Here is a 17,869-nt window from a genome sequence, read left to right as displayed (position 1 = left end):
GGTCCAAAGGAATAAGATTGTTTTTTAACAGAAATTTTGCCCAACTGTACTGATTTCTGTTTAACTATGGCATTAAAAAATGACATTGGGGCACCTGGGTTGCTAAGTCAGTTAAATTTCTGCCTTAGGCTCAGGTCATGATCCCAGAGTCCTGACAGTGAGCCCTGCAGCTGTCTCCCTGATGGGTGGGGTGCCTGCTTATCTCTCTCCTGCTCCCTTTACTTGTGCTCTCTTTTAAACAAATAAATACAATCATTTAAAAGAAGTTAACTTAAATATACATAAAAATAAAAAAAACATAAATTAAATTTTATTTGCCTGTCACTAACTTTCCAGTGCAAAAATAGTTACATCTGTGATAGCAACGTAGGATGCTTTGTGAAAATCAGCGAATGTTTTTCAACTTTTTTTTTTTTTTAGGAACTTTTTAGGAACAACTTTTTAGGAACAATGTCTCTGAGAAATCCAAGGATGATGTGTGTATGGATGAAAATATATCATGGTAAGTGTGCTGATTTTAGTGGCAGTGGTGACAATGGTAAAAAATATCACAGCTACTGTGCATGGGTCACTCATGGCACTCAGATTTGACATATCGAGTATAAATTATGCCATTCAGTCTTGTCATATTTTTTCTTTGTTATTAAGATTTATTTATGTATAAGTGACAAAAATTTTAAATATTTAAGGTGCACAGCTTCATTTAAGATACTTAAATTTTACAATAATCACTACAATCAAAGTGCGTATCCACCAATTCACTTCGCTTGTGTGTTTGTGTGAGTGTGTAAGAACACCACCAACCAGTGAGGTCTACAGTAACAGAAAATTTCAAATATACAGTGTTGTCAACTACATATAAATTGCTATAAATCGATCTTTTCAACATATATCCTGGAAATTTAGCATTTGAGTTACATCTTCCCATTTCTCACTGCCTTTAGTCACTGACAATTGTCATTCTTCTCTTTACTTCTAAAGATTGACTATTACATTTCCTAAACAATTATAATTATAATGTGTTTGTCTTTCTGTGTTTGGCTTATTTCACTTCTCTCAGTCTCCTCCAGGTTCATCCATGTTGCTGTTATTTCATTTTTCCATTCGTTTTTCAATGCATATGTAAAATTAATTTCCATATTTTATCTACTGTGAGTCACACTGCAATAATGATTACAAGAGTAAAGTATAGCTTTAAATTTTATTTCATACCATTTTATTTCATTTGTGTATATATTCAGATGTGGGATTGTTGGTGCATAGGATAGCTTTACTTTTAAATTTTGAAGAACTTCTATACTACTTTCCATAATAGCTGTACTAATTTTCAGTCCCATCAATAGTGCTCATGATGTGTTTACTCCACATTCTCTCCAACTCTCATTATTTTTTTTCAGTTTTCCATTATATCCATTCTAAGAAGTGTGGGATCATATCCCAAGTTTTTGATCTGCTCTACTTGTGAGGTAGGGGCTCAGAGAGTGAATTCACTAATCCAAGTTCACATTTCTAGTAGGAGACTGCTAGCATTAGATCTAGCATTGGCTCCAAAAATCTGCAGCATGCTTTGCAATAAAGCAAAATAAACTTCACTTCAATCTGACCCCAAACTCAAAGTATATACTGATAAATCAGATATCTCTCCATATATCTGTCTACCGACTTATGTATTTATCAGTTCTAATTCACCATTGTGATATTTCATGAAGGTATATATAGAAGCAACAGTAACATGCACATATTAATACTGTGCATTTTAGATCTCTGTGTATTATAAAATCCTTAGGAGCACAATCTCTATAAATATCTAAACAAATAAGAATACACATTGCTTAAGTATTTAAAAAGAGCATTCATTCCTAAGTCACTAAAGCATTCTGAACGCTGTACTGCATATTATTTTTAATAGAAAATGTTATGGAAACATTAGAAGGCACAAAAAATTCCATGTCTAACTCATTGAAGAGATATTGTTGGGAATTGTCTTTGGCAAGACTCCAGAGGATTCTCCTCTCTGTAATCTGATTCATTCTAGGAAAGTCATTTCACAATACTTTAAAACCTATGTAAGTGAAAGCAATGCAAAATAATTATTATCTATGGACATGACAGATACAAGTGTGAACACATTTTTTCAATGAACAAGGGTAGATTCTGTGCAGCCAGTAGTTTCAAAGTAGTACTGGGGAAAAAGGTCTGACAGGTACTTTAGGGAACTCTTCCCCTATAGGTGAGTAAAGAAGCTTATTTGCTAAAGTTCATACAAAAGCATGACAGAGTTCTTGAAAGAGAAGGCAATCCAAATTCATATAAAAACTGGTGCCATTTTTAGACTGAGATTCTTACAAAATTTTAGGCAAAATGATAATTTTTTAAAGATTTTATCCATTTATTTGACAGAGATCACAATAGGCAGAGAGGCAGGCAGAGAGAGAGAGGGAGAAGCAGGCTCCCCGCTGAGCAGAAAGCACAATGTGGGGCTTGATCCCAGGGCCCTGGGATCATGACCTGAGCTGAAGGCAGAGGCTTTAACCCACTGAGCCACCCAGGTGCCCCAGCAAAATGAAAAAAATTTAATGCACATTCTTGTTGCAGCTATGCAATAATAAGACAAAATCTATTGTGACCAGACTCATTTAGTGAACTGAATGATATTTTTTTCTGAATGATATACTTTTGACATTTATTTGCTTCAGAAGAAAATTCTACATTGTCTGGTATCTAGAGGACACATTTCTAGATATGCCACTGGATAACTATATAGTTTTATATAAATTACTTCTCATCACATGGAATCCACATTGAATCTTTATAATAATGATCCTATATTTGAAAAATCTCTTTATTCTGTAAATATGTGAATCAATAAAGGGAGATATTTTTCGAGTTTTATTTCCAGTTGAATAGGAACATGAGAAACATAGGAAAAAGAGTATCTGTAATACTGATAATCCTTGTTAAATGTTATTAAACTAAATTAAAACTGATAATATGCAAATTATTTATAAATGACATTATTTAGAGGAATTTCTTCATTATGATGTAGGAATAAACTGAATATATACACTTACAAAGCAATTTACAGAGAAGATATTAAAAGAGGAGGATGATTCTTTGTGAGGAAAATCACGTAGGGCAACTTTTGTATAGGGCAGGACATGAAATAGAGTTCACTGAGAGAATCTGGAAGTGATGTGTGTATTCACTACACTATTGATTAAAGTTGTATTTTTGCAGGGAACAAGAGAAAATATGGTTAAGACTGCAGATGAGAGGAAACAAGAAATATCTTGACCTGACTATATAGAAGCACTAAACCAATTTATTTATAAATAAATAACTTGTATACATTCTTGATTCCATTTCATCTATAGTACATTTTAATTAAAGCTTTTATATTTTTATTTTAATTTCTATTTAGTTCTGAGCAGTTAACCAATTTTCCTTCATAATTGTTGCCAAAATATTTTGTGTTAAAATAGGACTCTTTTTAAATACAAGTTTAATATATAAATATATGCATCTACTTATCAACTCTTTTAAAACAGGAAATCCAAAGAATTCCTTTAATTCTCTGAAACATGATTTATCATCAGCTATCTGCAGTCATATTGATGGTTGTATCAACATCAAGACACTTTGGTCAGGATTAAATACAAATAATTCCTTACATAATCTTGATGTATGGTAGTTTCCACCCTGTGGAGATGGTCAAAGAAAGTGTATAGTTCTATCTTCTCTGCCATGTGTGGACCTTGTACAGGTTCAAGCCTTAGATCTCCTATTCATTAAGAAACCATCTATTTCCCTTTTTCTCCACTGAATATTGTCAGTTATCCTGATGCCAGACGCAAAAGACTGAAGCAGGTGCAAATCTTTTGCAAACTAAATGGGCTAGTTTTCATTACGTCATTGGGTAAAATTAAAATAAAGGGGAAATAACCTAATTATTTCCCCTTTATGAAGGGGAATGAAAATATAATGAAATATTACATGAAATATAATGAAATATTACATGAAAATATAATTCTTCACATTAGAATTTGTAACTAGATATTCAATATCTCAAGTGGCTTCCATGTCAGATCCAATATGTCTTTACCTTATAAACACAACCAGCTTCCCAGTATTTCCTCTGGAAATTGACAGTGACCACCCAATAATCGAAAACCAATTTCTTCATATAGACCCAGCATCCTGATGTAGGTATTTAATAGGAGATTAGGAGATGCACATCTTCAAAAATTTGAGTACATGTAAATTACTAACTGAAATAACTTTTTTTTAATCACTTTAGTGTATTACTCCAAGAATGGAGGGACATGACATTAACAAACCACAGGATAAAGTGATGGTTCCATAACCTATGCTTCTTGACGCCAAGGCAAATACTTCAAATTTGTTTACTATTTTTCCTAGTACTTCATCAATATTTTAAACAATATGCTCATCTGTAATGCTTGATTCCTAAATCAGAAATACCAGTCCATGGTTTGTAACTCAGGCCACTATGTATAAAAAGTCATCCCCTTCCTACAACATCAATGTTTTCCCTTTCCTGCTCCAATCTATCAACATAGTCACACACCACGTTATGTCTGAGGATATGCATTCAGAGCTTTGCTTCATATCCTAGAATGTATTGTTCACATATAAAATATACAACAGTATTGTGAAACATTTTATTTTATATGCATGACTGCATGGATTTCATCTCATATTACTGTAATTTCTCTCAAGGAGAATTTAGGATATCAGTCTACCTCATTTTGAGGATTATCAAGAAATTGTTTTCAAGCTAATATTTAGTATTTTCAAGAAGATACCATTTAATAGATTAATTATGTTATTTTTCTTTGCTCTTTACCTCATCTTTCATTAGTGTCCTTCATATATTGGTTTAGAGAAAAGCTCTTTTTATACTATTAACGTAAGAATAAATAAATGTTTTTACAAAAAGAAATTGATGTCATATACATTTATGGAAATGCTCATAAGTATATGTTGGGTCATCTTATATTATTCCTCTCATTCTCTTATCTGTCCTAAGTGTCAGATTTTGCATTTCACTGTTGCTTTCTGGTTGATTCTCATCAATTTATCTTTTTGATACTTTCATTAAATTTATTATTTTAATTATTTTCATTTATTTTACAAAAGGTTTTTATTGTTATTGGGCATTTTGTTTTATAAAACACGTGGCATTTTTACTTTGGATTTAACAAATCCTTGCATCTCTCTGAAGACATCAGTTATTTTGTAAAAGTTTCTTGCATTTATCCTTTTTAAAAATTTAATTGTATCTCTTTAGTATTCCGATTCAATGTTTATGCACCACACCCAGTGCTCCATGCAATACATGTCCTACTTAACTACCCACACCCAGGCATTTATATAAGTCATTTTTAATTCAGTGTACATATGTGTGTGGGTCTCTCTTTCATATAAAGAATTCCTTGATATTCTGATGGCTTTGGTCCTAGAAATGTATGAGACTGAAGCATACAGTCCTTTGTATGCATAACATGTTGGTCTTTCATCACTGATGGTATTCCTTCTGGAGAAGATTTCCTCCACTCCTTCCTACTTAGAATATTCTCAAAATGCCATTTCTCCTACTCCTTTTAAGTGTCTGTTCCTTAAAATGTCTTCATCCCCAATGTTCTTATCTCAATTCCACCCTCTATTCTATTTCCCACTCTATTTTAACTTATGCAGATTTACTTCTTTATTATTATGTTAGTTGAGTTTTATGACAGAATGATACGTATGGGAGCTAAATGTACATGTATCAAAAATGGAAAGAGCTTCAAGTACACAAAAGCAATAGGTCAAGCAGAAAAAGGAAAGATGCCATAAAGCAATGCATAATGTTATTGAGGAGCAGGAGAACAATACAGATGTTTTCAGAGAGTGTAAGCAAAGTCAAGGAGCTACAATAAAATGCTAGACAAAATTGTCAGGAATGGAGTTTCTTTAAAGCATTTGAATATTGAGTGAGAAGGGTAAAATCTGCTTCCTATAATTTATAGTTGCCAATAACACTTCATTTTAGATTTCTGGCAGAAAAAAGAAGAAGATACTGTGTCTTGGTATCAAAACAACCAAATGATCAAACCAATAGGATATATATCTACAGCATGACCTAGTAGGACTACTATAGTTTCAGAAATCTTTGGGCTTAATTATAAATGGAAAAAAATCACTGCCAAAGTGTAATAAAATATATTCAAGAATGGGTCTATAATTTATGCATTTACATAGTCTTATAATGCATACTTAACAAATGCAAAGCTGGATGGTGATAATAACTAAACTTACACAGGAAAATAAAATATATGTATTTAATAAAGTCACAAAAATATATTGTCTTTACAAATTTACACATTTCCATGAAGTATTTCAGGGATGGACATTTATATGTCATCAAGATTTTAACTATGAGGAATTTTTTTTTCAAAATATGTGTTAATTTTTTTTTCAGAACTGAAATGTATCTTGAATAAATCACAGTGGAACTAAAATAATTAATTAATAAGAGATTTTTTTTTTTTGAACTTACAGGGTGTCTATCTTTAGGGAAAATTAAGTTACTGTCCCATGGAAAATATTAACCAAACATCAACTGATTCTTCTTATTGGGGTTATTCCCACCATCTAGTATTGGCCTGTGTTTCTTCACTCTAGTTTTCTTATTTTCCTAATGGCTCTGTTTGGTAACCTATCCACTATCATCCTAACCCTCCTGAACACCCATCCACACACACCCATGTATTTCCTACTTAGTCATGTCCCTCATGGACCTGAACTACATCTCCAGTACTGTTCCCAAGACGGTTTCTGATTATCAGTCTGGAAATAAGTGTATTTCTCTCATTGGGTCTGCAAGTCAGAGTTTATTCTTCATTAATTTATCTGATGCAGAAGGATTACTATTGACCACTGTGGCTTATGATCATTATGCAACAATTTGCTTTCCTCTCCACTATGCTACTTTTATGATCAAAAAGAGTGTGTCATCATCATAAGACGACCTTGGATGATGGGCTCAATCAACTCCTGGGCGATGGGCTCAATCATCTCCTGGGCCCACACTGCACATGATTTATGTATCCCTTTTTTTTAAGAGTTTCTTTATTTTTTTGACAGAAATTGGGGGCACACAAGCAGGGGGGGAAACAGAGGGAGAGAGAGAAGTAGGTTCCCCATTGAGCAGAGGCCCTGACCTGTGACCTGATCCTAGGACCCCGGGATCATGACCAGACCCAAAGGCAGATGGTTAACAGACTGAGCCATCTGGGCGCCACAACAGTGGTGACTTTTTTAGGAGAGCGACACTGCTGGGCTTGGAGTGTGTGGTCAAAGGATTCTTCCAATAATATCTGTAATGCTTTAAGGTTTTCCCAAGGGTCAGGTGTCTTCATATATCTGAACTAGGGAACACACCTACAAATCCAATGGGAGATCGAAGAGAAGAAGAACAGCAATTATAGAAACAGAAAATCAACCACTTTCTAAAAGGTAGGACTGGCGGAGAAGTGAATCTAAAACTATGTATCCCTTTTTATAGATCAGAGCCATCAACAATTTATTTTATGATGTACCAGCCATGTTGTATCTGGCCTGCATGAACACCTGGGTCTATGAGTACACAGTTTTTGTAAGCATCACCCTCTTCCTTGTGTTTCTTTGACCTGCAGCACCCATCTTACTGTGATGACTGTCTACTATGCACCCTTTGTTCACATTTATTTATGCCCTAGATCCTTCAAATCTCCCACAGAGGACAAGGTCCTGCACCATCCTGACCCTAGTGCTCAACCTGATCATTTACAGTCTGAGAAAAAGGGTGATGCAGACCCTGAAAATAGTAATTCAAAGGAACTGCTCTGTAAAAATGCAACAAAGTTCTCACTAGCCCTGCTGCTTTGAAGTCCATTAATTTCACCTTGTACACTCTTTAAGAATAATGCCATTCCAGGATTTAAGATGAAGATTTCATTAATCCAGAAAATAAATAATAAAGATTTGACAAAATAAGTATATGTTACAAATCTCTATTTTTGAAGTAATTTTTCTTTTTTATTTCTTTTATTGTTCCAAATAATTTATTAAATGTGGGCTGAAGTCTAAAAGCCACAGATATTCTCAATAGTTTGGATACCTAAGCAATACAGTAAATTAGACCACAGTAGCCAAAATATGGAAGGAATCTAGTTGTCCATGGACAGATGAATGACTAAATAAGATATGTTATATATACCATTATATAAATCTATACATATGTATATATACACATATGTATAGATCGATATATAAATTGTATCTATATATGTGTATGTTTCTATAGACATATAGATATAATCTGTAGGTATATAACATATGTTATATCTATAGATATGCACACATATATAGATATGTAATACATTGTAGACATCAGATATATCAGTATATAATATAATATTATTAAGCCATAAAAACAGGATGAATTCTTGTGATTTGCAGTGATACGAATGAACCTAGAGAGTATTACTACAAGCAAAATAAGACAGAGAAAGAAAAAAAAAAGACAGAGAAAGACATCATTAAGTTTTCACTCATAAGTGAATTCAGAAAATAAAGGAGCAAAGGGGAAAAAAAGAAAGAAATGCAAATCAATAAACAGATCTGCAACAAAGGATAGAGCAGAAGGTCACCTAGGGTAGGGTGGTTGGACTGGGTTAAATTAGAAACGGGGATTAAGGAGTACACATGATGGTACACATGAGTACCAGATGTTGTAAGGAAGTGATGAATCACCATATTATATATCGACAACGAATATTCTGTATATTATCTAATTGGAATTAAAATAAAAACTTAAGTGGTGACCAATGATAAATCTGTATCCACAATGGACAATTTGTGTAGCAAGCATAGAATGCTTTTAAAATAATTCCCTTCAATAACACTGAAGTGTGTAATGGAGTTCACTTTGCACTTAATTGTTGCAAATGGTTCTCAGTGTTTATGCCTAGAAACAGAAGTTTAAAAAATATTCTGCATCAATGACCAGTTGTACTACTCATCAATTAATAAAGCAATATAACATAATTATCCTTGGAAAAGTGAATATATATATATATATATAAAATAGCACACACAATACATATATATGTACATATGTGTGTGTATATATATACACACACACATAAAATAACACACACACACAAATATGTATAACATATAAACATAAAATACAAAACATTGAATTATACCAAAACAGATTATTTTAGCACACTTAAAAGTGGAGTGTTCCTGGATTAAAGCAAATCCCTATCGTAGCTAGGTTTTAGTGAGATTGCAATTCCACCTACAGTAGACAGAAATGTTATAGAACCATGGTGGTTCTGTGAAATTTTGATGACTTTCATAAAGGCACACTTCTCTGTTCTTCATACCACCAGAGGTTCCTATCATAATAAAGACCATCCTTTTTATGTCTGGACAAAATCAGTGTAGCTGCTTAGAGCTTATCAGATTCAGTAGAATTATAAATAGAAAATACCTAGTAACTATCAGCGTTCTAAAACCCATTGTTCTTAATGTACCATTGATCACCTTATAATACTCACCAATGTGGCTAAGGCCATTGTAACCCACAGTCATTCTCATAAAAAGGATTTAATACAACAGCATTTCCAACATTGTTTTAAATAAATCTACCAGTGATTGGGTCCCCTGGGTGACTCGGTGGGTTAAGCATCTAACAATTTCATCTCAGGTCTTGTGAGATATAGCCCCAATATTGAGCTCTAAGCATCATGTGGAATCTGTTTAAGGTTCTCACTCCCTCTCACTCTGCCCCTCCACACACATCCCTAAAATTAAAAAGTATAATAACAATTAAAAAGTGTAAAGATGTTTAATTCTCATATATAATTGAAAAAAAAACTGTCATTTAAAAGAGATGCCAGCATTGTGTCAGCACTAGGAACTCATAGATCTCCATTTAGGTAATTGAGAAAGAAGTTTCCCAGCAAGTTCACTTGTTTTATTGGCATATCCCCTCCTTTTTTTAAACCTAGCACAGGAAAACTGTGTTCACATTTTCATAAATGTAAGCCGAATATATTCAATAAACATGTTATAGTAATTATTTCAAAAAAGAGTTGGTTAAAAAGTTATATAAATTTCTCTATTTGGCTTTCGATCCAGAGTTAGCCAGGTTAGATTCCTATCAATAATAATTTTTTAAAGGGACCTGGTGAAACCAGAAATGCCCTTCACGTTTTCTGCGCTGGGAACAACTTCAAGTTTAGAACCCAGAGACTGTTTGTCTTTCATGAACAACACCAGGGGGCAGGACTGGGGTTACAGGGCAATAGCTGAGGCACGTGTCCTTCACCAGAAATGCTCTCTGTGCTCAGGGAAATACAGGGAGGGGAGTTCTCATCCACCCACTGGGTACCACTCGAGTTTCATACCTTCCAGGAAGAGGTATGCCAAGGGGTCCCCTGAGGTTTTCCTGTCACAGAAACACACCATAACGCTGTAAACTCTTTGGAATAAACATGTGAAATGGGGATGGAATGATGCACACCATTTCCTAAGATGGGTTTAAATGTTCTCTCTGTGTGGACACCTCTTCTTTCCCTTTCTTTTTCTCTTTACTCCATAATACTGCTCCTAACTGATTGGAGCATCTGACACACAGATTGTGTGTGTTGGTTTTGTACATTTCCATGATCATGACTGCAGACTGAAAAACTGGTTTAAGAGCATTTTCTATTTCTTTCTTTGATAACAGCATCAAAAGAAGCTTCTGACAAAGAAACAGACTAATCTGATAAACAAACCTGATTCATTTTCTGGTTTATGTTAGTCAACAACAAACCAAAAGATCATTTTGGAAATGACAATTGCTAATCATGATTAATTATTGAATTTCGTGCTGGAAGCAAAAAAGGTGATATTTTATAGCTTCCAAATATTATTTGCAGAATTGAATTAATTCATAAGACACCTCCAAGAAATTAAAATAATGAAAAATTCACAAAGTATTTTCATCAATTACCAGCTATTTTAATTGTAAATCAAACTAAGTGACTTAATAAGTGTGTCTGTAACCTGGAAGCAAAGCTTTGTAAAAGTCTGACTTGAACCAGGAAGACTGGGATTTCCATGAGGGCAGGAGCTCAGTAGCACTGGCTTCCTGCCAAGTCTCAAACTAGTAGAGCAGTTCAGTAAATACTGTTTCTCCCCACTGGGAGAGAGTTAGTATGCATCATATGTATGTATTTTATATTTTTTTTCTTTATTTTGAAAAGGTCACCAAGAATGTGCAAGGAACAAAGTCAAGGACCAGAAAATGGCACCACGTGGGAGATTACAGAACCAGAAGGACAAGCAGGACAGAGAGGATTTCACAGAGGAAAGAGGAGTTGGAAAGTGACCCCTCTGCTGGGGCAGCACTGAGGGAGTGGGAGGGCTCTGGCAGGAAGCAGCCAAGATTCCTGGAATTCCTTCCCATGGGACAAATAAAGAAAGAGATGCACTTAGAAAGAGTTACAGCCACCTCCCTCCCACATGCAAGACCACCAGCCCTGCAGGAATGGAGCATAATGGGACCCAGCTGAGCATGAGATCTGGTGCTGGAAGAGAGCAGCAGATGCTATAGGAACATGATCTCTGGTGCATCCATGGAGGCTCCTGAGAACCCACCACCCAGCCACCTTGAGCCCCTCTAGCAGGAAACAGGGCCAGTGTTTCCCTTGACTGGACCTCTGAACTACACTGTCCAGGTTCCACAGGGTTACACCTATGGATTGGAGGGTCTTGGCTAGTGGAAACAGGACAACCTGACTGAGGAGGTGAGTGTGGACTGAAGTGAGCATCCACAGCTGATGCCATGGATTGCCAGGCACTGCTGGTGAAGTGGTTTGCATATTGTCCTAGTGGGCCCTCAGGGCAAGGGGTTGGAGGGAATGGGGTCATCACCCATTCATTCTCTCTCTTTCCTCATGGTGCACCAGGCTCCCCATGCTTTTTCTGTCCACCTTGTTACCCCTCAGATAGGGTGTGCTCTGCTAAGAGGAGCCCAGTCAGTCCAGGTACAGGTCAGGGGTCAGTTGTGGACTCCCAGTGGTCCCTAATGAACCCCAGGACACCAGACTGGCTTGGGTGGACATTTACCTTTTGTTTTATATCGGGGCAGTTGTGTCCATCTGTGCACTTCTCCCCATGGGGACAACTATCTTGTGTGGCAGTACAGGTGTCCTGAAGTTACCCAGGAACAAATTCATCACCCCACCCAATGTTTCTTCATGGTCCAGCCACCATGATCTGTCCAGTGCCCAAACCTGAGCAGAGGAAGTGCTCAAGGGGTGGGAGGAAGAGAGACAAGATGGTGGAGAAGGAGGAGGAGGCTCTGTTTCAACCTGTCCTCTAAAGTGAGCTGATTACCCACCAAAGAATTCTGATAACCCATGAAATCAGCTTGAGATTAGAATTATATACATCTGGATCTCTAAGGGGGCAGAAGATGCCAGTAGGCAGGTAAAGTGGAGTGGGAACACTGGACTGATACCAGAAAATAAAATGGGGAGGGAGCCTCCAGAAGAGACGCAATACGAGAGTGTCTTGTGATTGGGGGACAGCATTAACTTGGCATCTGGTTGAAATCACTCAAAAAGAGCAAAGGATCTTAGGGGGAAATTGGGCTGTTAAGGACAGGGGCTTAAGCCTGCTGACCCAGGACAGCCACTGCTGGTGCTGAGCCAGAGAAAGTGCAGCTAAGAAGCCAGGTCTTGGTCCCTGAGCTTCAGGTACACCTGAGAGAGTCTGGGTGGCAGTGCTGGTGAGGGTGAGGGAGCCTCTCCAGCTGGCAGAACCACAGAGTTTTTCACTCTCCACTGGTGCGCTGTGTGACCAGAGTCTGAGTTGTACCCTATGTCCTCCCCTGAGAGAGGTGAGTGCAGGTGCCAGCCAGTTCTCTCTCTGATCCAGAGAGTCTGAGCACTCCCAGCCTGGGCCAGCCTGAAAATCTCACTGTGCTATCTCTGCTTGGTACCTCTCTGTTCATCTGGACCTGCTCAGACAGACATGGCTTGTATTTCTCCTGGTTTGGGGTACAAGCAGGAGTTCCTGTGACCCCAGAGGCCATGACTGGGAACATGCTCTGCTAGGGACAGAGGGTAAATTTATGTGCTCTGGAGCACCCGGAGGGGAGGAAACTGAGAAGGAGGTCTGGGTGAGGTTTGCTTTCCTCCAAACCGTCAAAAGCCAGCAAGTGAAGAGAAAACAAATGAACAAACAAACAATAAAACCTCTGGAGAACAAAAGCCTGAAAAACTTTCCTCAGAGCCCACCCCCTTGATAGGGGCGGGTGACTTAACTCTAGGAACATTGTCTGAAAACTCATGGGGCAAACCCCTCCCCCGGAAAGCCCACCAAACCAAACCAAACCAAACAAACAAAAAAATCAAACCAAACCAAACCAAACCAAACCAAAACAAAACAACAGCAACAAAAACCAAGAGTACAACCACCACTACTTCATAGATACAACTTCTGTTTTTTATTCCTTCTCCCTATTCTGGTTCTTTTCATTGTTTTATATATATAGCTTTTTGACCTATTTACCATCACAGTGAGATGTTCAGTACATCAAATTCCATAATATCCTTTTTACCAGAAATTTATGACACATATACCTGTGTTTTTCTTTTGCTTTTCTATTTTTATATTTTGTTTTATAATAATAATAATAATTATTATTATTATTATTATTATTTTAATATTCATATAGACATAAGCTTCAAGGTAATCCCCATACACCAACTAATGCTACCCCTGTAGGTAAACCAGTTTTAATCACACTTTATCTTAGGAAATTTGAGTCCTTTAACAAAGGTATCAAGATACATCCAAATAATCAAAATCACCTTCCACGCCCACACTGAGAATTTATAAACACTCTCCCATCTTACTTCTGTCAGTGTTTCTGTGTATTTCTTTTTGTCCTGGTGGTATATAAACCCTATACTTGGGGTTCTTTTGACGAGGTTCTCTTTAAAAATATATATATATATATATATATATATATATTTGTTTATTTTTTCCTTTCTCAACTAATTGTCAGTCTTTTTGTTTGTCTGTTCTTGTATGTATACTTCATAAATATTAGCTTGGGGCCCATTTGGGCTGGGCCATCTCTTTTATTTTATCCTTTCTTTTTTACTCTCTCTCTCTCTCTCTCTCCTTTTTTTATTTTTTATTATTTATTTATTTATTTATTTATTTTTTTGTGGTGGGGACTCTCAATTGCTCAGAAGCATTCCAGGGTGCACCTTGCCTACACCACTGTGAATACATTCAGGTACACATCGGGTCAGCCATCTCTCACCAAAATGATTAGGAGGAGGAATGCTCAACAGAAGAAAAATTCAGAGACTCAACCTTCTGCATCAGAACTATTGGGTATGTTCAGGCTAACAATTATGCAGGCAATAGGTAGATTGATGACAAAATGGAATTAATTAGGGCAAAGTGAAAGCCACTAGGGATGACTTTTACAATGTTCTCAAAGATGTCCAATCTAATCTAAATTCTCTAAAAGCTAGGGTAATTGAGGCATAAGATATAATTAGTGATCTGGAGGACAAACAGATAGAGAAAAAGGATCAGGAGGAAGCCTGGAACAAATAGCTGAGAAGCCATGAAAACAGAATTAGGGAAATAAATGACGCCATGAAACGTTCCAATGTCAAAATTATTGGAATCCCTGAGGGAGAGGAGAAAGAAAGAAGACTAGAAGATATAGTTGAACAAATTCTCCGTGAAAATTTTCCCCATCTCGTGAATGAAATCAGCGTTCATGTACTAGAGGCAGAAACCTTCCCCCCAAGATCATAGAATCTAGAAAGAAACTTGAGACACCTAACAGGGAAAATGATGAATCATAATTGTAGAGAGGAGCTCTTGAAAGCAGCTAGGGCAAAGAAACTCCTTACATAAAGAGGAAAGCCCATCAGAATAACGTCAGACCTGTCTGCAGAAACCTGGCAAGCCAGAAAGAGCTGGAAAGACATATTCAGGGCACTAAATGCGAAGAATATGCAGCCAAGAATATTTTATCCAGCAAGACTGACATTCAAAATGAATGGAGAGATAAAGAATTTCCAAGACCTGCAAGGTTTAAAAGAGTATGTGACCACCAAGCCAGCACTACAAGGAATATTAAGGGGGGATCTATAATAGAGGAAAAATCTTAAGATTCTTATCATTGAACAGAAATATATGGAGACAATCTACAGAAACAAAGACTTCAAAAGTAACACGATGTCAATAAAAACGTATGTCTCAATAATCACTCTCAACGCGAATGGTCTAAATGTGCACATAAAATGACACAGGCTTGCAGATAGAATAAAATGACAGGAAACATCCATATGTTGTCTCCAAGAGACCCATTTTGAACCTAAGGATACATCCACACTGAAAGTGAATGGAGGGAGAAGCATCTTTCATGTCAATGGCCTCAAAAGAAGGCTGGGGTAGCGATTCTCACATCAGATAAATTAGATTTTAAACTAAAGTCTGTAGTCAGAGATACAGAAAGACACTACATCATTCTTAAAAGGACTATCCACCAAGAAGATCTAACAATTGTAAATATTTATGCCCCCCAAATGGGAACAGCCAATTACATAAGACAACTGTTAATCAAGATAAAGAGTCATATTGATATGAATACATTAATAGTAGTAGATCTTAACATGCTGCTCTCAGTAATACGCAAATTACCCAAGCAGAAAATCAATAAAGAAACAAGAGCATTGAATGACACAATGGACAAAATGAACCTCCTAGATATATACAGAACATTCTATCCTAACGCAGCAGAATACTCTTTCTTCTTGAGTGCACATGGAAACTTCTCCAGGATAGACTACATACTGGTTCACAAATCAGGGCCCCACTGATACCAAAAGATTGAGATTATTCCCTGTGTATCCTCAGATCACAATGCTTTGAAACGGGAACTCAACCACAAGGAAAAGGTTGGAAGGAATTCAAACACCTGGAAGCTTAAGACCACCTTGCTTAAGAATGCTTGGATCACTTTCATTATCATTTGTTTCCATGAATTTTTTCAATTCTTCTTTAATTTCCTGGTTAACCCATTCATTCTTTAGAAGGATGCTGTTTAGTCTCCATTTATTTGGGTTCTTTCCAGCTTTCCTCTTGTGATTGAGTTCTAGCTTCAGAGCATTGTGGTCTGAAAATATGCAGGGAATGATCCTAATCTTTTGATACCGGTTGAGACCTGATTTGTGACCCAGGATGTGATCTATTCTGGAGAAGGTTCCATGTGCACTAGAGAAGAATGTGTATTCTGTTGCTTTGGGATGAAATGTTCTGAATATATCTGTGATGTCCATCTGGTCCAGTGTGTCATTTAAGGCCTTTATTTCCTTGTTGATCTTTTGCTGATACTCTCAATAGATGCTGAAAAAGCATTTGACAAAGTACAGCATCCCTTCCTGATCAAAACTCTTCAAAGTGTGGGGATAGAGGGCACATACCTCAATATTATCAAAGCCATCTATGAAAAACCCACCGCAAATATCATTCTCAATGGAGAAAAACTGAAAGCTTTTCCGTTAAGGTCAGGAACACGGCAGGGATGTCCATTATCACCACTGCTATTCAACATAGTACTAGAAGTCCTAGCCTCAGCAATCAGACAACAAAAAGAAATTAAAGGCATCCAAATTGGTAAAGAAGAAGTCAAACTATCACTCTTCGCAGATGATATGATACTATATGTGGAAAACCCAAAAGACTCCACTCCAAAACTGCTAGAACTTGTTCAGGAATTCAGTAAAGTGTCAGGATATAAAATCAATGCACAGAAATCAGTTGCATTTCTGTACACCAACAACAAGACTGAAGAAAGAGAAATTAAGGAGTCAATCCCATTTACAATTGTACCCAAAACTATAAGATACCTAGGAATAAACCTAACCAAAGAGACTAAGAATCTATACACAGAAAATTATAAAGTACTCATGAAAGAAATTGAGGAAGACACAAAAAAATGGAAAAATGTTCCATGCTCCTGGATTGGAAGAATAAATATTGTGAAAATGTCTATGCTACCTAAAGCAATCTACACATTTAATGCAATCCCTATCAAAATACCATCCATTTTTTTCAAAGAAATGGAACAAATAATCCTAAAATTTATATGGAACCAGAAAAGACCTCGAATAGCCAAAGGAATATTGAAGAACAAAGCCAAAGTTGGTGGCATTACAATTCCGGACTTCAAGCTCTATTACAAAGCCGTCATCATCAAGACAGCATGGTACTGGCACAAAAACAGACACATAGATCAGTGGAACAGAATAGAGAGCCCAGAAATCGACCCTCAACTCTATGGTCAACTAATCTTCGACAAAGCAGGAAAGAATGTCCAATGGAAAAAAGACAGCCTCTTCAATAAATGGTGCTGGGAAAATTGGACAGCCACATGCAGAAAAATGAAATTGGACCACTTCCTTACACCACACACAAAAATAGACTCCAAATGGATGAAGGACCTCAATGTGAGAAAGGAATCCATCAAAATCCTTGAGGAGAATGCAGGCAGCAACCTCTTCGACCTCAGCCGTAGCAACATCTTCCTAGGAACAACGGCAAAGGCAAGGGAAGCAAGGGCAAAAATGAACTGTTGGGATTTCATCAAGATCAAAAGCTTTTGCACAGCAAAGGAAACAGTTAACAAAACCAAAAGACAACTGACAGAATGGGAGAAGATATTTGCAAACGACATATCAGATAAAGGGCTAGTATCCAAAATCTATAAGGAACTTAGCAAACT

Source organism: Meles meles, chromosome 3 (assembly GCF_922984935.1).
Source record: "Meles meles chromosome 3, mMelMel3.1 paternal haplotype, whole genome shotgun sequence".
Lineage (NCBI taxonomy): Eukaryota > Metazoa > Chordata > Mammalia > Carnivora > Mustelidae > Meles > Meles meles.
The sequence above is the reverse complement of the archived record's forward strand: the minus strand, read 5'-3'. Positions refer to the sequence as shown.